General features: G+C 45.1%; 1 protein-coding gene across 10 annotated transcripts in view; it reads right to left on the bottom strand.

The window, feature by feature from the left end:
• The window catches only part of PASD1 (PAS domain containing repressor 1), a 106,576-nt gene extending 85,924 nt beyond the window's left edge, over positions 1 to 20,652 (bottom strand). For 7 of the 10 annotated variants that reach the window (XM_083486380.1, XM_083486381.1, XM_083486383.1 and 4 more), the window contains exon 1: positions 14,884 to 15,350. The gene's annotated coding sequence lies outside the window, so the exon portion shown is untranslated. Of the gene's footprint in view, positions 1 to 14,545; positions 14,716 to 14,883; positions 15,351 to 20,418 lie in introns of those variants that run through there. The other 3 variants (XM_083486379.1, XM_083486376.1, XM_083486378.1) reach the window with 3 other exon arrangements.
• Positions 20,653 to 21,454: the final 802 nt, after the last annotated feature.

The raw sequence follows: 21,454 nt of genomic DNA, 5'->3' as shown, positions 1-21,454 counted from the left end.
TGCAAGTGGAAAGCTAGGAAGGTTCTCGGGTTCCTGGCAGTGTTTTGAGAACGGCAAAATAATCTGAACACCCTGGTGCGTAACGAAGAACAATTTGTTGTTACAAAGTGTCTGGGAAATCGACGGCAAAACTGAAGAGTGATACAATCAGCTAATTAAAGTACTTAACCGCATTCCAACTTGTCTTTGGGCAAATCTTACATGTCCCTGAGATGGCGAAGATACTGGCATTGACAACTGCCTAGTAGCAATATGTATAAATCATAGTGCCGCAAAACTGCCTGAACCCAATACCAATGGCATCACGCATTATGCTCTAATAACATACTACAGCTGCTGGGGGAAAAAATGCATTAAGACATGGTGCCTGGCAAACCACTGTATGTAAATTGTGACTCTGGAAGTTGACCAGAGCTTTTCTAATAGCTTGAATGGAGCCCCATGGTGATGACACAAGCTTGAAATCTGCCATCCTCAAGGAGCTTACTCCCAGGGCTTACAGTGCTTACACATGCACACACACAGTTAAAGAAAAGCAGACTGACTTCAAAGAATGCACATGTGTCTTTTCAGCTTCAGAAGAAGCAAGAATTGTCTCCTGGGGTGGTAAGGAAGCCTGCCCTATGTAGTCATCAATAAAATCCAGCCACACTCCATTATTGTGGAACATCATTCCCAGCGTTTTACATGTGAAATTGGAAAACAGAAATGAAACAGGTACTTTATTTATGTTATCTCCTTGCATTAGCACTTGCATTGCATTTGTGTTATCTCCTTGCATTACATTAAGACTTGGCAGTAAAAATAAAAATAAAAAGATTTGCACAGGGATCAGTATATCTGAATGACACCCATGTTTTAAATGTTTATTTTGCAAGGGCTTTGCACCTTTCTCTCTGCTTAATTGCAGAAAGTGGAATTTGGTTAGATATTCGCTATTCAAACAGAACTGGGCAGCAAGCCACCCCCAGAATCACTAAGACAAAACTAGATGGCCGCCTTAACAATTAGCAACATCTGCATGGAAAGAAAATATGTGGACTAAAGCATCAATTTTGGTAGTGGCTCGGGGGCCTCTTGTCTTTGCTAACGACTTTAAAAAGGCAAAGGACCCCTGACAGTTAAGTCCAGTCGCGAACAACTCGGGGGTTGCGGCGCTCATCTCGTTTTAATGGCCAAGGGAGCCAATGTTTGTCCACAGACAGTTTTTCCAGCTCATATGCCAGCATGACTAAGCCACTTCTGGCAAACCAGAACAGCGCATGGAAACGCCGTTTACCTTCCCGCCAGAGCGGTACCTATTTATCTACTTGCACTTTGACGTGCTTTTGAACTGCTAGGTTGGCAGGAACTGGGACCGAGTAACGGGAGCTCACCCCGTCACAGGGATTCGAACCGCTGACCTTTTGATCGGCAAGCCCTAGACTCAGTGGTTTAGACCACAGCGCCACCCGCATCCCCTAACAACATTACATCTGGCAAAAGGCTGCTAAGCCACATAGCACAACAAGGATTTTGACAACTGGCCACTTTATGGAGGGCTAACGGGTGGTTGGCCAAAGCGTTCTTAACCTCCTCTTCCTCCTTCTCTGAGTTGTCAAGGTTAGGACAAGGTGGCACCTTTGTTGTCTGTTGTTCCCCATTAAGTAAATATAATGGGTTTATTTAAAGGGTTATGCACAGTTCCCTGGCAGGTCTGAAGCAAGGTTTATTCTAATCAACAGAATGTAGCTCAGTGCTAGAGCACCTGCTTGGTGTTCAGAAAGACCCACATTCAATTCCTAGCATTTCCAGGTAAGACTGTCTGAAACCCAGGAGAGCTACTTTCAGGCACCAAAGACCCATGGCTCTCAAAGGTTGTGCCTCGCCACATTGGTTGGCAGGAGGGGATTGCAAGTGTGGCAGGAAGATTCAGGGACAAACAAAGAAACATTTCAGTGTAGCGTGGTATCGCATCAAAATGTTATTTTATTTGCATAATATGGATAGATACCTTTTCAAAATCAAGCACTGCTAGAAGTTGTTTCTTTTTTTGCTTTCCAATGTACTTCTTATCAATAAGAAATGCAGTGTGGCATGAGCAAATTTTTATTCTGAGAATGTGAGCCGGGGGGGGGGGCAGTCTGAGAACCAATGCTGTAGGCAGTGCGGAGCTATTTGGACCATTGGTGTGACTTGTTATAAGGCAGCTTTCTAAGGGAAGAAAAATAAGTGGGGAATGGGGGTTGCTTTTAAAGGGACATTGTACATACAAAAAAGAAAGCTGTGTTATACAGTATCAGGTCACTGGTGAAGTACCACAAGTAAAATCTCCCCCAAATAAGATCTCTAGCAATCTTGCAGGTCTGTACAGGGGCAGCCGGTCCTTCAGGAAACATGATTGTTGTTCAGAGCTTTGTATGTTAGTAACAAGATCTTGAGCATTGCTGGGTAGCTAATTGGCTGCCAACCCAGTTCTCTTAGCACAGATGAAAAATGTGGCACTCCAGGTTCACCACTGAATAACCTGGCTGAAGTATTCTGCACCAGCTTTCAAGGTGCAGGGAAGACCCACAGAGTGCTTTACTGAAGACTAATTGCAAGGTTACAAATGCATAATTCACAGTGGTCAAGCTATTCCTGTCCAGGAAGAAATCACAGTTGGTGCACCAACTTATATTGATAATTGGCATTCCTCACCATTGAGGTTAATGAGCATCCAGTGATGAAGGCAGATCTAGGACTACTCCCAAACTACCTATCTGTTCTTTCAGAGGGAGTGCTCCAGAACTGAAAAGCTCTCAAACTTCTGGTCCTGAGAACTGCTCACACATGAAGTCTTACCAGGATTCAGTCTCAGTTTATAGTTTCTCATCCAGTCACCACTGCATCCAGGTACCAGCTCAGAATAGTTGCAGTGTCTCCTGAATGAGATCTAACAGAGAAACAGAGTTGGGTGTCATCAGCATACTGATGACACCATGCCCCAAATCTCATAATGACCATTGTCACCCAGCTTTATTTATTTTATATTGGGTACAAAATAATGCCCTGCTACATCCCACAGCACAACTGCCAGGGGGCAAACCAATAATTGCCCATCACTATTTTCTGAGTCAGCCCCTTAAGGAGAAGTGAAGCCATTGAAAACAGTGCCACCAACTCCCAGCTTCAAGAGGATACCATGGTCAACAGTACTAAAAGTCACTGAGATGCAAGGCAAGAGCAACAGGATTGCACTCCCCATGTCCCTCTCCCGAAGAGTCATCTATCATGAGGACCAAGGACAATTCAGTATAAAAACTGGTCCTGAACCATTGCACTCACTCACTCACAAACTTTTTGCCTCTGGCTAAACCCAGTTTCTGCCTCTGCCCACCACTGGCATGCAGCCTCCAAAAGGTTGAACTTGTCCATAGAAGAATGCAGCTCTCAGAATGACGGGGGTTCCCTACCCCTGCCTTAAGGAATTGGACACATGGTAAAAATACAAACAAAACAAAACAGATGGGGGAACCTGTCAAGAACACGGAGAAAGAGCTGTGAAGGAGATAAATAAATGCAAACACAAGGTGTAGTCAGGTAACCAAAGAAGAAAGTACAGTATATCTGCCCTCCATAGGTGTGCTATTTTGTCCGCTAAGTGATGGCACCAACTTGAGCTCTACTGAGAATTCTAGAAGATGCACTAAATATTTTTGACCCAACTAGCTAAGAACCACCTTCACTAATCCTGTTTATTAATTGCAATCAACTACATTCCTGAAGTACTGTACAAAGTTAAGTTGGCAAGCTTATACCACAGGCTTGAATTCAAAGATCCCGTTGCATATATATTTGCCTATCCCATAGCAGAAATCCCTTGATCAGTTCACAAAGCAAAATCAAATCAATGTCAAGACACACACACACATCAGAAAAATATAATATAAGCAAATAAGAACTATAACAGATTGATTAAAAAACAAACCACAATTTAAAATTCAATTTAAATTTCATAGAATCATAGATGTGTAGAGTTGGAAGGGACGCTGAGGGTCATCTAGTCCAACCCCCGTCTTGCACAGTTTCAACCATTTGGTTTTCCAAATTTCAGCAGCACCCTGTGCAAGGCCAAAATTTGGTGCTCCCCATCCCACCTCTTGCCTTCCGTTCTGCACTTACCACTACATCATAGTTGCAAAGCCCTGCAGCACCTCCCTCGGCGAGACACCCACTGTGGGGGAACCAGTCGTGCTGCCTCTGATAATGCGGTTGAGGATGGGCTGGTTGAATTTGTGCAAGTCATATGCTAAGCAAGGCAGAGAGCTTAAAGGCTATTTTCATGGGGTCCACTTGGGTTACCCAGCACAAATGCAAGCCCCCCCCCCCCCCGGTGTACTGGCTCTGGAATGCTCTCATGAGATTTTGCAGGGCAATCCAGGTGAGACCTCTCATGAGCATCCCTAGCCTTCCAAGAGCCAGCATGCTGTGCGGACGAGGCAAAGAGTTTAAAAGCTCTTTTTGCACTGGGTAACACCAAGCGAGAACTTTTAAGCTCTCCACCTTGCCTGCTGGCCAAGGCTGGCTCAGCACACTGGCTGGGAGTGTTAAAGATGTTCTGTTTCTTCCCCTCAACAGATAGCCATGGGGCAGCTCCAAAAGTTTCAGTATACTATGCATGATTTTTGTGTATTATGTATGTGGAACTCTTGGAACAAAACCCCTGCCGAAGAAGAAAAATTACTGTATCAAAACAATCACTTGTAATAATAATAGCCTTGTGGTTTTTGCAAAATTAAGTGCCTCATTATTCAGTTAGTAGAGAACTCCTAAATTAAGATGTCCAGCAATCTTCCAGTATTAACAAATGTGACTTGTTCAATACAAACATCAATCAGCAGCCAGCAGTCATAAATTACTATTTTTGGCAACTCTCTTTGCCCATTGACTCCGTCATTAAATCAATATAGAAAACAGGAAATATCTACCACAGTCTCTAAACTGCTGTCTGCTGCTAAAGAGAAGAACAGATTTACTGTTTTAAAAAAATGCTGACTCATGCAAGTTGTCGTGGTAACTGAAGAGTTAATAACACATGTTGCATCTGCTGAGAGAGGCACTTGGTAAAAATGTAAACTTGGAAGCCTTGCCCCTGACTTCAAGAGTAAGAGAAGCAAAATAAGATCAGATAACTTACCAGAGGGAGGTAAATCAGACTTCCTCTTTTATTACTTTCTGAGAGTGCACTGCTATTTCAAATTCTAGGAAGAGGACAGCTTATCAGCTGTCAAATCTATGCTCCAGGCTAAGAATCTTAAATTGTTTTCAGTTCCTAGCAGAAAGAGGAGGCGTGTATATTTTGCATCCACAATTCCTTTGAAAAAACAGTTGTTCCTCTGCAGGGAGAACATCCAAGATTTCACACCCTAGTGCAGTTTCATGTGCTGTGTGCTTCCCTTTGCCCATTTTTTAAAGGACCTGATGTGCACTAGAAGAGGAGTAACACATTCACCTCTGGTCTGACAGAAGCATCTCTCACACAGGCAAAACAAGCCCAAACAATTAACATGCACCCCCCCCACCTTTACTTCCTGCAGATATTTACAGCCTTGTTATGGGGGTCAGAAGATGCATCGGTACATGGTGGACTGCGATGGAGGGGGTGTATTAAACACCTCCCTTATGCAAATGGAAATAACAAGTCTGTGCAGCTGGTTCATGATCAGAAATAAGTGGACGAGAGCCATCTCTGGGCAAACTGCACACGAGTTGCAGAGGGCAGGAAGAACCAGCCATTAAATGAGTCTAACATGCAGGGGTTTCTTTAAAACAAAAAAGAAGAAATTGCATCAGCTGGGTATGTGTGTGATGATTTATGGCTGAGGTCCTGTAGAAACCCCTCTCTTGAAGATGGAATTTGCTTTAAGGGAAGGGGGGGGTCTGATGGGACTACAAAAACTGGTGTAGCAACTGCAAATTACATTTTTTTATTTACTCCCACCCAGTCTACAGAACTGGCTTCCAGGATATGCATGCCTGGCTCCAGATCCTTTGGGTTTTAGACACCAATGCAAAACAATTTCATTTGCCATTAATGAACGGTGATTTCTGCATTTTTATTACCGCCAATGCTATTTTATGGACTGTATTTTCACAACATTCTTTCCTGTGTTTTTAATTGCAATCTATGTGTGGTTTTAATGTTGGAAGGTAACTTGAACAGCTTAAAACTGATAGGAAGGATAGAAATACGTGAAATGAATGAATGAGCACTCAAGTGATCGCTTACGGTGAATAAGCCTTCTTCTTCTTCAGCAAATGAAAGCAATGAAGCTTATCTAAACCAGAACAGAGTTGGTTCCAGGCCACTGATGTGCTACAATGACACATGTGGGCATGAAAATAAGAAAAGGGGGTTGTAGATTTTCATGATTAGTAATTTATGTATACACATTGACAAGGATATAGGCTGTGTACACATTATCATTAACTTTGGCTCCAGTGCGCTGCTACTGCTGGTGACTTCGAGTACGCATGATGTTAGCAACAATCCATATGCAGTTTCTTGAGAAACACTCTTGTTTGCTATGCTTTCCCTCAAACCAGCTTCCATCTGATTCAAAAATGTAAGCTGTGGTTAGGCTGAGGTGTGTACATTTGAGACAGCCTTTGCACATGTGCAGATAGCAGCTTCTATGAAAAGGAGTTCAGGAGGGCTGCAAGCATGGGGAAACCAAAGAAGTAATGTGTGTCTGTTGTGTGCAAAAACATAAAAATGTGTCTTGAAACACAGTGGGAGGAAACAACCCCACTGCATTTTAATGTGTACAATAGCCTTACTATTCAGATCCTTAAGACACACATGCATATATATACACATGCACACACTATGATTGGCCACAGAACTAAATTAAAAAAGAATAGTAGAGCCACTTGAATCCAAGTCCAGTCCCATACGGAACTGGAAATGAGGCAAAGGTGGTGGTGAGCAGGGGGGCAGCCAACCAATAAGACAGAGTAATAGATCAGTGGTATGAAAAGGTTCGCTTGCATGCAGAAAGTTCTATATTTAACCCCAGGAATCTCAGAGATTGTCAACCTTTTTGAGTCCACGGCCCCCTTGACCAACTGCATTCTTTCTACGGCACCCCTTTGGGGTTCAGGAGCCCAGCTAAGTCACCCCTTGCCTGCAGAGCTGGCAACCCCTTACCCCATTTTGAGCACCCTCCCATGTGGAGTGTTCCCTCAGCCTTCTCTCCTCTCCCCTCTCCTTGGGAGTCCTCTGGGCAGTCGCTGCTGCCGCCCCTAGTCTCTAAGCTGGCCCCAGCCCAGCCCCAGAGAGAGGTGTCTCCTCATTTCCCCACAGGGGCTTGGGAAGCACCCCCTGGTCAGCCCCAGAGGCACCATTCACTTGTAGCGAGGGCTGCTGCAACAAACAACTGGGGCAGAGACACAAGAGGGCATCAGAGGAGGGAGAGAAGGGAGGAAAGAGGGACAGAGGCCAGTGTTGCCCGCGGCACCCCTGACCATCAATCAAGGCATCCACTGGGTTAGCACATGATGGGGAAGATCTCTTTCTGAAACCCAGCAGAGCAGACACAGTCTGATCAGATAAAAGGTCACTCTCCATGTTCTTAAAAGTACAGAATTTTGCACATCTAAGAAGAAGTAAGTTCCAGTGATTCAGATTGTAATCTTGGCTGCAGACGCTTACTTAAACATGATCAGAATTCATTTGGCATTAGATTTGGGGTTGTGCTTATCTAAATTAGAGTAGACCCCTTGAAACTGATATGTCCATGTAAACTATGTTCATTAGTTTCAGTGGGTTTTACTCTGACTAGACTACAACCCACTGAGTGTAAAAAACAGGGGAGGAAACACAACTATAGCAATAGAACAGAGGTAAATGTTCTCTAGTTCCATGTCCCTAACAGCATCCTGAACATATCAACAGTTGTAAGAGAGCTGATGGGTTTAGGATACGGTTCAGGACATTATTAGTCACTGAAGTAAACAAGAAAACTTTGTTAAATTCAATGAACTTTCATTTCCTCCTTAAAGTGCTTTTGCAAAGAGCAATACTTGTAACAGCATGCTTCTGTCTCAGAGGCTGGCAGTACAGCTGTGATACAGAATGGTGAGTCTTCTCCAACATCGATGGTACAAGCCTGGATGTTACTGGCAAACTGAAATCCATTGGGGCAGATCCTGCTGGTGTTTACACCACCATAAATACATACAAAGGGCAGTAAATTAAGAGCAATACATATGGGGAGAAGATTTTTGGTTCAATAACACTTCAATATTTGCCGGCACTTGTCAGGTGAAAAAAAGGGGGGGGGCTTAAAGTAGAAAGCTACCACTGAAAACCATATGTTGTTATTACTACACAGTAGAAGAAGGAAAAAAATCACTGTGCAACTTCCGACTGCAACTAGAACCAAGATGCCCAGATGTTCCTGCATGGAAGGATGGAAAAGTCCTCCAAGGCAGAAAACTGGCTAGTTAGGGAGAAAGCTAAAATAGTGTTGCATACCACCACGATCTCCAAGTGGTGCAATATTCCAGGTTTAAAAGGTAAAGGTAAAGGGACCCCTGACTATTAGGTCCAGTTGTGGCCGACTCTGGGGTTGCAGCGCTCATCTCGCTTTATTGACCAAGGGAGCCGGCATTTGGCCAGCATGACTAAGCCGTTTCTGGTGAACCAGAGCAGTGCACGGAAACCCATTTACCTTCCCACTGGAGCGGTACCTATTTATCTACTTACACTTGACGTGCTTTCAAACTGCTAGGTTGGCAGGAGTAGGGACTGAACAACGGGAGCTCACCCCGTCACGGGGATTTGAAATGCCAACCTTCTGATCAGCAAGTCCTAGGCTCTGTGGTTTAACCCACAGTGCCACCCGCGTCCCCTATTCCAGGTTTAGGATGAGTATATTAACAATCTTGTAAGTTTATAAGTTTTCTTTCCCCCTTTTCTTCTTCTTTCTTTTTTATTTTTAATAAAGAATATAAATAAAGAATATAAAAGACACTGGAGTGGTCATCAGGCCTACTTGCTATGACAACTCCTAGAGGCCGAGGTCCTTTCATCCTACCCCACTCCCCAAAAGAAAACCCCAAAGTTGATAGGCATGACTATTCAAATGATGTGCATGTGCCACATCTTGTGATCAATTATGTGGGGTGGGGCTTACCTGCCCCCCTCCAGTATTTTATTTTTGTTGACATCCCTGCCTCCAACTCCACCCAAAAGACTTTCTGATTCATGCTGTCTTCACCAAAATAAAAATAAAAATGGCTGCAATCTTAGTCCCACTTATCTGGGAGTAAGACCCATTGAATTCAGTAGGTTTCACATCTGAGTAGATATGGTTAGAATTGCACCCCAAACTGCTGTAATGTACTTTAAATGGAGTGGTCTGGATCAGGAAGGGTAACTTTTATTTTATTTTATTTTATTTTATTTTATTTTATTTTATTTTATTTTATTTTATTATTTTATTATTTTATTATTTATTTATTTATTCATTCATTCTTCTAGGACTCGTAATCTGGTGAACCAGGTTCGATTCCCCACTCCTCCACATGCAGCTGCTGGGTGACCTTGGGCCAGTCACACTTCTCTGAAGTCTCTCAGCCCCACTCACCTCACAGAGTGTTTGTTGTGGGGGAGGAAGGGAAAGGAGAATGTTAGCCGCTTTGAGACTCCTTCAGGTAGTGAAAGGCGGGATATCAAATCCAAACTCTTCTTCTTCTTCTTCTAGGAACCCATTCCATAGTGGGCAGAGTCAGAGCTAATGATGGATGGAGCGAGAGGCAACCTTGTTTTAGTTTTCTCTATGACTAACTCAGAATCTCAATCCTACAAAGTTCTACTCAGAGGTAAGCCCCACTGGGGTTGAAGCAGTTGCTCTCAAATATATTTATTGCTTTTCAAGTGAAAGTAGTAACTCACACATGTATGGTAGAAGCCTATGCACTTTTTTCTCAGACGGCTGGTGACTAAAACCTATACAAGCCACACAAGCAATAATTTAATCAACAACCATCTATTTTCATGATGCGAAAAACTGCCCCTTCCAACTGATCTAAAACTGCACAGAAAGAGTGAGGGAAAGCTTTTATAAGTCCAGGAAAATAAGGAGGCAAACGGGAAGGAAGCTATCCTGATGGGATGTAGGAATAGGAAAAGATCAGAACATCTACTATTCCTGCAAAAGGTACAAAGTTCAGTCCCTGGCATCTTTAGGTATAGCTGGGAATGCCTCCTGCCTAAAACCCTGGAGAGCCCGTCAGTGTACAGTGCACAAAGACGAATGTTCTTTTTTTCCATTTTTTTAATTTGCATTTTGCAAAACAGAAATAAGATTTTTTTAGCCCTCTCCCTTCCCCCTGTCCCACTTACATCTTCGTACCAAATACAGTATGTATACATATACCGTATGACTTCCCTTCCACGCTTTTCCTGGTTCCTTTGCTTTTCTGCTACTCCGTGTAATCCACACCTTTTTAATCATCCAATTTGTTATCTGTTAAAAATATATATTTCAACTCTGCTGGATTTACTCGAGACCTGCTAAGCTGTGTATCTGTCTATACTGGTGCTTGAAGTAGTCAATAAACATTATCTATTCCTCCTTGTATTCTTTATCTTCATTTTCTCTTATCCTGTTCATCAGGCCAGACCATTCAGCATACTCAAGCATTTTACACTGCCATTCCTCCTTAGCGGGCACTAGAGTTGTTCTCCACCTTTGTGCCAATAAGGTTCTAGCTGTGGCAATGGCGTATAGTAATAAACTCTTTCGTGTGTTTTTTTTTTGGGGGGGGGGGGGGAGACATCCGTTGTTACCACTCCCAAGAGGAAAATCTCAGGTGTCTTTGGGAAAAGTTTTTTTAAAAAATACATTTTTAAATTCATTAATTATATATAGTTTTCCAAGATTCTTTAATTACTTTACAGGACCACCAAATGTGGCAAAGGGATCCTTCATTTTCTTCGCACTTCCAACATAATACCTCTTTTTACTTTTTAAAGACATTTTCGCCAATCTGGTGGGTGTTAAATACCATCTGTGGACGAATGTTCAAACTTGGTATATGACAAGCCTTCTATGATACTAAGAAGACCACATAAAATGACATCAGGGATGCATGCAGCCTTTGGGTGACAAAGTTGCCCACCTGTGCTTTTTTATATTTATTTTTTATACAGTGGTACCTCTGGTTATGTACTTAATTCGTTCCGCAGGTCCGTTCTTAACCTGAAACTGTTCTTAACCTGAAGCACCACTTTAGCTAATGGGGCCTCCTGCTGCTGCTGCACCGCTGGAGCACGATTTCTGTTCCCATCCTGAAGCGAAGTTCTTAACCTGAGGTACTATTTCTGGGTTAGCGGAGTCTGTAACCTGAAGCGTATGTAACCTGAAGCATATGTAACCCGAGGTACCACTGTATCCCACTTTTTTCTCTCCAAGGAGCTCAATGTGGCGCACATGATTCACCTACTCATTTGATTCCCACAACAACCCTGGGGAGGTAAGTTAAGCTGGGAGATATTGACTAGTCCAAAGTCCCCTTCTGAACTTGAAGCACTAATCCAACACTCTAACCAGTACCCCACAAAGGCCACAGCCTCTGATGAACATAATAGCTCAAATCCTTATGGCTGTGGGTCTCTGGGACCATCCTGCACCAGTGTCCAAGCATCTGAACATGCCAACACCTTCATTTTCTATCTATAAATCACTTATGAGCCTTTGAAATGCACAGGAAGGGGTGGAGGAAGGGGTGGGTGGTGGGTGCGGGTCACCCCAGGTGGGGTGACAAAATGCCGGGTGGCACTTGCGGGGCCTGCAGCGTGCCCGAGCCACGCGTCTCTCCTGCCCAAACGGTCCACTTGCTGCCGCCCTCCCAGCGGTAGGGCGGCTGAGTGGGAGGAGGCAGGCAGACTCCAGAGGCCCCGTGGTTTGCCCTGCCCCTATGGGTGGCTCACCCCGCCCTTACCCCACCCCTATGGGCAACTCGCCCTGCCCCTATGGATGGCTCACCCTGCCCCTATGGGCAGCTCACCCCAGGCACCCAAGCGGGTTCCTCCGCCGCTGTGCACAGGTTGGGAATCTAAGGAAACAAGGATGTTCATAGCTCATGGGCTGTATAGTCAGAGGGGTTGGGGTTTTTTTTACACCACACACATCTTTTCATAGTCTCCTTTAGAGTCACACTGTTTTTCTATCTAGGCAAGCAAGAGGCATTATTACATTTCACTGATACACTCCAGACCAGGCTTCCTCAACCTCAGCCCTCCAGATGCTTTTGGCCTACAACTCCCATGATCCCTAGCTAGCAGGACCAGTGGTCAGGGGTGATGGGTAGTCTCAAAACATCTGGAGGGCCGAGGTTGAGGAAGCCTGCTCCAGTCAGTCAAAATGACTTGAGAGTGCAGGGCGGGGCTAGTTGAAAGAGGGATGTGGCCTGACATGACAAGGGCATGACCTTGTAAAAGGGGGTGGCCTGGAGCAAATCTCAAGGGCCAAATAGAGTGAATTTGGGGGGCTGAATTTGGCGCCTCAGATTTCCCCACACCTATTATACTGTACAAGTGCTTTTCCTCCCCCCCCCCATAAGATGGTACACTGTTTGCATCAAACTTGTCCATACCAATTTTGATATTGGATCTTAAAAGCTGCTTAGTAGTCCAAAACTAGAGCTGTAACATTTGTAAGTAAATTACACTGAGTTCAATGGGCTTTACTTTTGAGGAACACAGCATGCCTTTACTTTGAGCATAGATGTGCACTATTAGGCCATTAAATGGTTTAACATTAATCAGTGTTTTTTTCTTTTTTCTTAAAAAAATAACTTGATTTACTAAAAATATGTTAACGCTGATTAACAGCAGACTTTTTTTGAAAAAAAAGTGTTACAAGGGCTTACAAAAAACTATGTATTGCAAAACACTCTATGCACAGTTTTTTGTATTAAAATATCTATTTTTAAAAAAATCTGCTATTAGATACCACATTATTCTGCTTCATACAGGAGCTAATCCCTCTTTTTAAGTAAATCATTTTACTTACTTTGCAGCGGTATTGATTTCCTTGCATGTGCATTTTTGCAGATTCGTCTGCCTTTAATTAATTGGTGAATCAATTAAAATTCACACAACCAATCAGCTAAGATATATTTCATCAGGTGATGGACCTATCCAAAGCCCCAGGTATTAGCAGAAAAGAATCCCATAAATTAGGGTAGGCAACTACAGGTGAATTAGCAGTATGGGTTTTGGTTGTTGTTTTTAAGAAACAGAATGACTCCTGACATTTCAGAGTCTGAACAAATGGAACATTTTGTCTCACTAATTAGATCAACACTGCTTTTACTGGGCAAGGTAAAATAATCTCCCTGTAATAAATCTCTTCCCTCTTAGCATATTCCTACTGCACCCTTTTTAAGGATGTCTGAGGATAATGATGTCTGTTTTCAAGTGCACCTTGCTAAAAAGGTTTGCTAATACCAACCCCATCCCCCTAAAATCTCTCCTCAAACAGGAGGATGTTTGTTCAATTGTTTAAAGTTGTAGTTTTCAGTCCACTTGTTCTTGACTATTCCCACTAAAGCTCATGGCACTATTCCCAAGTATGTTTTGAAGATCACAGCCCAACTAATTATCATGTCATCTCAACTGCCCCTCTCCTCCTCCTCCTCCTCCTCCTCCTCCTTCTCCAATTCATTGCAGGGCTGCCTCTCTAAATCTACTTACGGTGGATCTAAGGTAGACTGGTAAAACGGGATATCTGGTGGCTCACATCTGACATTTGGGATTGTGTAATTTTACAAAGGCCAAGCATTCTGTAAGATGGTTATGACACTGCCTGAGTCACCTGGGCACGGCTTAGCCATACATTTCTAATACAAACCACTCACAAGAGCAATCAATTTACAGTTTTTGTCGGCTGATAAGCAGTTTTCCACAATTCCCTGTTTATAAGCAGTCTGCAAAGTCAGACAGGGAATAACTTTTTGACCAGCATCAAACATCTATATACCATAATATGACTTAGCTTTCCCCCTTTGCTGTTGGACCATTCTAATAGACTTCTGCAATGAAAGACTGAGAAAGCTGGCAACATCCATCACAACCACATTCATCTGTACCTAGGATAAATCACTCTCTTTTACAGCAAACTGGGCATACTATGGAACAGCCTTCTTCCTTATATGATACCTTATATGATACCTTTGTAACTCAAACTATGCATGGAATTTTTAATTAATTATGCTATTTGTTCACCAAAATCTACTCAGACACAGGTAAGCCTTGATGACTTTAAATTAAAGATGCTTCTCCATTTGTTTCCATGGTTCTGATTTGATTCAAAGTTATAATACACACCTAGCAAGACCATTTCAATCTGCCCTGGTCTAGCTAAAGATTCCCTGGATGTCAAAACCTATCACATTCCACTGGTTTATGAAAGAAAGAAAGAAAGAAAGAAAGAAAGAAAGAAAGAAAGAAAGAAAGGAAAATTACTTTTCAGGCTGAAACACATTGCTGCGAGTTTTTAAAAGGTCCTACCAACAGGACTTTAGCGCGATTTGGGAGATCAGGAAACGAGGACGGACCGGGAATCTTCCAACACATCCATTTCCTTCACCTTGCAGGCATCTTCATTAAAGGGAAAGGCAGTTGCAAAACAAAGCAATTGCCTTGCAACCAAGGGGAGCAAATAAACCCCGAAAACCCCCAGAACCCAAAACTTTTATGCCGCACAGAGTAAGTTGCCACCCACCTAGACTGCCTGCACATGCCAGGCAAATATGCAAAACAAACATACCGCACTGTGGTGGTGGTGGGGGTTGGGGGAGAACCCAGGTTTGAAAGAAAGTCGAACTGCCCCCAGTGCAAGAACTTACCCAGCTTCTCTTCTAAGAAGATGCCCGACCAACAGCAGCGAGGGTCCTCAGTTCTGGTGCCAGCCTCCAGGAGAAGGAACCACATATCATCTTTTCGATTCTCGCCTTCCCAAGCAGAATAACAACAACAGTCGCAATAAAAACGAAAACTGTTTAAGGGAGGGCGGAGGGAAACGTCTCCAGAAAGTGGTAACAGTGAGGGCACTTGAAGGGGCGCCCCCCAAAAAACTAAAAATAAAAACAAGAAGACGGGGTTGGTCCAAGTAAGAGGTGGAGAAAGATAGACGGGAGCTTTGGCTCACTTGGGGAAAACTCACATTTGCAGCACGCAATCTGCCCTGACTGGTTGTGTAACTCCCCAACACACTCACACACACACACATACATGCACGGCTTGCTGGGGTTAGCCCGTCCTCCCTTGGCATCATCGCCCGGGCTGCGGGCGCGCTCCCGCCGCTCCTCCTGGGTCAGTAGGACCCGGGAGCGCGTGCGCGCACCTCTAGCTCGCGGAGAAGTCCAGTCAGTTTAGTCAGCCAGCCACATCTTTTGAAGGGAGGGCCGAGGCGGAGGACGGGACTGGAGGAAAGGAAGGAAGAGGCAGAGAGAGCGCGCTTTGCCAAGAGCTGTGTCAAAAGCTAGAAGCGCTGAGTAGGGCGGCGGCGCGCTTCGGGGAAGCGAACCTCTGCTGTGCTGTGGGACGCGCATAACGAAGAGCTCCTTTAGTTTAGATGAGGGGAGATTTAGGTAGATAGGCTGAGAGACCTACTCGGGCACGTGAAGGAGAGGAGGAGCGCATCCTCAGGCACCGGCAAAAGGAACTCGCTGGGCATGAGGGGGAAATGTTCCCACGGAGCGCGCCTTGATGGGAATCTCTGACAGAAGAGAGCCGGACCACCACCCCACCACCCCGTCCAGATATTGGATAGTAATGGAAACTGGGTTGCTATGTGGGGGGGGGGGTGGAGGCGGGGAAGGGTTCAACTGAAGCCATCCCAATCATGCCCAGCCAGGCGGAGGTGGCTAGAGAGTGCCACCCACGCTGAAAGAGAGCCTTGGTATAAGTGTGGGTGCACGCGCGCTATTTATTTATTTATCTGTCTCGCTTGGCACAGCCAAGGAGGAGGGAGAACACATTTCAGGAACATCCCTCCTGAAGTGGTGATGGCAGCCAAACTCCAAAGAGCCGAGGAGCGGCGGCGGCGGCAGCATCAAGCAGGCAGCGCAGCGTAGCGAGGCGTCCCATCCGAGGATGAGCTGCCGCCACGGAGAGTTGACAAGCAAGGGCTCCCATTGCTCTCTCTGTCGCGCTCCTGCGCGCTCCTGTGCTGCGCGCTCCCCAGGTTGGCACGCTGGGAATCTGGCGTGGAAAGTAGGTCAGCCCGAGAGCTGAGCGTCGGTGGCAACAGCTACATGGGCAGAGAGGAAGAGAGAGACCAAGCGCTCCAGGGCCGCTCGGGAAGGGAGCGCGCGCGCGAACGAGGCGAACAAACGGGCTGCTCCTTTCCCGCCGTTTTGAATCTCTCTCTCTCTCTCTCTCTCTCTCTCTCTCTCTCTCTCTCTCTCTGTCTCTCTCTCTGTGTGTGTGTATTTGTGATAGGAATTTGTTTCTCATTCTCTTGCTTTTTGGCACACCCAGGAGGAGGGAAAACTGATTTTATTCAGCTTAATATACTGAGCCCCAACTAAGCAGGTGCCAAGGATTGAACCTGAGGCCTTCTGCATGCCAAGCATGTGCTTCGCCACTGAGCTACGAAGCCTTCCCTTCAAAGTGCACAGCTCCACAACCTTGCTGGGCTAACAGTTCCTCCAAGCATGTACAAAGTGTGTCCAGGCTTCACCTGTATATATGCAATACAATTATATATACGTAATATATATAGTTTGCATCTTTTCTGTTTAAAAGCAGCTTGCAAACATTAAAGCACTGAAATGGGCGAATTAACAAAATAATAAAATAGGAGAATAATATCACAAAAATAAGCAAATAATTTAAGCAGAGGCACACACCGTTTTATTGAGGGAGTGGTTTAACACTCCCATTCTAAGCAAGGGGAAAAAAGAACAACAGTATTTTTTCGCCTTGACATTCCAGTAAGATGTAAATCATTTTCAGTTTCATTCAGACATGTTCCAGTTTTGTGACCCACTCCTTTAATGCTGGATTACTTTTTCTTTGAAGTTGTTTGCTCATTTCCAGTACTTTGCATATATTAGCCTAGCAGACACAATCACATGAAATCTTTTTGAACTTAAATATTGTTAAAAGGTAAATATTAGGATAAGTTGTTAATGCCACTTCTCAAACCTGGAACACGATACAAGAACTGGGGGGGGGGGGGAATGCCCTGCAGTGGATGGAAAGTGCCATTTCTCTTAACAAACAGTCCCTCTTTCACAGGAAGAAAAGATTCCAGAGCAGGGAAAGACTGAGTTAAGCCCCATCTATTTTTGTGAACATTCAGAGACAGCAATTTCCCCTTTCCTTCATTGCTAGGGATGCCACCTTAATTTATTTTTCTTTCTAGCACTGGCTTTAAAACTCCCAACAGAAAGAAATTTGACCAGTGAGGTATTGCTCTGCATGTAGGCATGGTAAATAATCGTAATTAACTCATTCAAGGTGTTCAAACCATTTCAAATACACTCCATTATAATCTATACTGTACAACAAACCCTGAAGGTCAGTAAGTACGATTTATTTATTTATTTATTTATTTAAAATGTTTCTAGTATACAAGGAAAATTAAAATATTAGTATACAAGGCAGCTAACACCCCGTTTGATTTGCATTATTAATAATATAACAACACATTAAACAATGCAACCAAAGAATGCAGTAATTAAGAAGATACATCAGCGCATAACTTCAAAAAGGATTAGAATGAAGCCTTGGGAAAAAAGAGAGAGCTTGAAATAGCTATGCTTTAACAATTAGCAGAAAAGCGAGGGAAGGTGGAACCAGGTAGGCTTCCGTAGGGAGGTCATAAAAAAACATTTAAAGTGGTTTCCCTCTGAAACTGAGGCATCATTCGGTATTCTGCCAAGGCTATATAATAACTTTATTTTTCACCAAAACTTTGAGGAGGGAGAGGGAGGTGTATTGGGATGTCACAGGTGCAGGGCAATAGGTGCTTTCCCTCAGATTCAAACTGAGCCACTCTGAAAACTAGCAGAACTGGTATTTCAGAGTTTGAACCAAGACAGAAAGAGGTGTGTTCTTACTGAATGTGGAGGAAGTCACCCAAGAAACAGCATTTTATGTCTGTCATCTATGCTCTAAGATCAGTGTTTTGCGTGTTCAGACCCAGAAACCTCCCCCCTAAATAAATTCACACATGGCTCAAATTTTTGGTTTGTTTTTGGCAGAATTTAGGCCACAACTTTATTGATTACAGAAAGTGAACGGTTGCATAGACTCTGGTTCGACTAGCTCCCTGCCATGCAGGTAGCGCTGACCCAGGGTTCCAGCATAGGTCAGCCAAGGGTGAACACCTGGATAAGAGGAAAGCCGGAAACAGAAGAATGCAAAAGAAGCAAGCATTCCTCTGAATTGGCAGCAGAATTTAATAAAAAATCATCGAGGTAATGGATCACGCCCCTAAAACCTGTTTTGGTACACAAAGCCCAGTCCCAAAAATGTACTGAAGGCCTCAAAAGCTGCACAGGATATAGAGCAGCCCATAGGCATAGCCTTATCCACAAAATAAGCTCCATCCAATTGGAACCCCAGCAACTTAAAATCGTGGATGAGCAGGAAGTAAGCGGAAGGCAGCTTCTGCGTCGCACTTTGCCAGAACTGCACCCTTCCTGAAACTCCTGATCAACTTGACCACTTGGTCAAAGACGGCAGACTTAACAGAACACAACTCAGGAGGGATAGCATCATTTACTGATGAACCCTGTGGGTAAAATAAGTTGGGAATTAAGCGAAAATCACCTGGGGCCTTTTCAGGTACTACACCCAAAGGAGAAAGATGCAAATCTGGGTAGGGAGGGCACGCAAATGGGCCAGCCATCCTACCCAAAGCCAGTTCTTTCCTGATATTTCTCCTAGAGACAACAAGCAACTCTCTGACAGATTTTTGATTTTCAACTTTGGTAGCCCTAGGCGGGAACACCACTGGGATATGAAAGCCTTGAGAAAATCCAAGCCACAAATAGGAAGCAGCAGCTGTATCAGGGTACCTGCCTCCATTAAGGCAGGCAACTTAATGGGAGTATGAGCTAGGGTCAATAAGACCTCACTTAACATCGTGGACTGCTGGAGGAGAGGATCCTTTCTGATCCCACTGAGAACCTCTACTTGCCCCACGAAAGGGCTGCTTGACTCCACAGGAAGCGGCAGAATGGCTCCCAAAACATTTATCACAAATGTGGGGAAACCTGCAACCTTGACGCTAGCAGGATCCTTTATTACCGTATTTTTCGCCCTATAGGATGCACCGTCCCATAAGGCGCACCTAGTTTTTTGGGGGGGAAATAAAGGGGGAAATTTTTTATCCCCCCCCCAGGCGTGGGGCTGGGGCAGGGGAAGCCCAAGCTTCTCCCGACCCCAGCCCCCAGAACAGGCAACTCTCCGCAAGCCGTGGGAGCCCGGTGCCGGGCTCCCGCGCCTTGCGGAGAGCTGTGCGAAGCCTGGGCACGCTGAGCTCAACGCGCCCAGCCTTCAGCATGCAGGCAACTCTCCGCAAGCCGTGGGAGCCCAGCGCCGGGCTCCCACGGCTTGCGGAGATCTGCGCGAAGCCTGGAGAGCGAGAGGGGTCGGTGCACACCGACCCCTCTCGCTCTCCAGTCTTCAGCAAAAGCCTGCATTCGCCCCATAGAACGCACACACATTTCCCCTTCATTTTTGGAGGGGAAAAAGTGCATCCTATGGAGTGAAAAATACAAATAAGGCAACTTTCTGGCTTCTTAACCTCTTGCTTGGATTTTGATTGCTCAGTGGACTTGCTCTCAAAATTCGGAGAGACATAAGTAGTCCACACATCGAGATCTTTTTGATCCCATTGAGCAGAAGGGATCCTGGCGGCACGACATCTAAAACTCTTCTTATGGCTGCCGCCTGACCAGCCAATGCAAAATCCTTACTCACCAACGACTGGTAAATCCACAGGTGCAAACTTTTTTGGGGATACGCTGCAGAAATAACTCCAGCATCAAGCCACTCCTCAAAGGACCTCACAGCCTTAAGGGAGCCAGCCTTACCTTTCCCTACCACCTGCTCATCCTTATCCGGACATTCCTCAGGGGGAAGGAGTTTGAAAATGTCAACATACTGGCCATTGAGAATCCTTTTCCAGATCCTAGATGGCAAGTGCACACCAGGAATAATATCCCTGACTGCTTTGGTTGAGACTTTAACATCCTTGAGTGGTTTGCCATCTAAACATTCGAGGGGAAGGCTGTACCTAGCCCTGTGGGAATTGGCTCTACGCTGCCATGCCCACCTGGGAAGGCCCGAAGCCCCTTCGCCGTGGCCCCAATAAAGACCAAGGAACACATCTGACTCATCGTCAGATGTCTCAGAAGACGTACCTGTAGAAGAGGAGGTAACACCATCTTTGCACCTCTTGGCCCTGCGCTTGGAGCGACGTCTCTTCCACCGCTTGCCACTGGATGAAGGGACCCTGGGCACTGGAAGATCCTCCTCAGAAGAGTGGATGCTGAGCACCTCCCTCGAATGAACCTGCTGCACCTGAACAGAAGTAAAAACATGTGCGGTGCTTGGCTGAGAAGAAGTTCCTCTCCCCATAAGCTGCGCTGCTGGAAGCCCTGAACTCCCAGAACCTGGGGGGGGGGGGCCAACTGCGAACATGGCAGTCCAGACCGAAAGGCCTGCTGAACCATGGCACCCATACTCCTGGGACGACCCCTGGGACTAGCTGGGATGGAATCCCGGAAAACTGCAATTGGGGAAACAGCCCCAGAGGCATCAAAAGCTTCTCTCCCTTCACTCGCATCAGAGGGGCCATGGGCTTCATAAACAGTAGAAGAAGAGGAGGGGCCAGGCTGGGAATCAGGCTGCCTCCCAAACTGCTGAGCCAATGACTCAAGCTCCAAATTCAACCTTGTCAAGGCTGCAGGGTCCGAGCCAATATTGGCCATGATAGCACCCAGATGATCCAGCGTTGACTGAGGCACTGCTGGGGCTTGCACTGAACGCAGCGACTGAGACAGGCCTTTTTGAAGGGAGAGCAGGACTAGGATTCCTTTTAACAGGCATCTCAATAAGCTGTCCCAAAATACAAAATATATAAATAAAGTCTTAAGCTGTTAAAATGGCGCTACCGCCAAAACAAGATGGCGGCACAAGATGGCGCTCCCGCTGAAATAAGCTGGGGGAAATGGTTGCTGGCCCCAGGAATGTCCCCAACCATCCTTAAGCCAATTGGGAGGGGGGGTACAGAGTTCACCAAGCTTACAGAGAGGGAACTCTCAAAAACCGGAACAGCAAACAAAACAATCACTATAACTCAAAATCTTTGCCCCACTAAAAGTGAAGTCAAGGCTCTTTAAAAGAGACGTGGCTATAACTGTTCAAAATTGCTGCTCCCAGAGCCCAGGGAAATGG

This window comes from Podarcis liolepis, assembly GCF_965112155.1.
Source record: "Podarcis liolepis genome assembly, chromosome: Z".
Classification (NCBI taxonomy): Eukaryota; Metazoa; Chordata; class Lepidosauria; order Squamata; family Lacertidae; genus Podarcis; species Podarcis liolepis.
The sequence above is the reverse complement of the archived record's forward strand: the minus strand, read 5'-3'. Positions and strand labels throughout refer to the sequence as shown.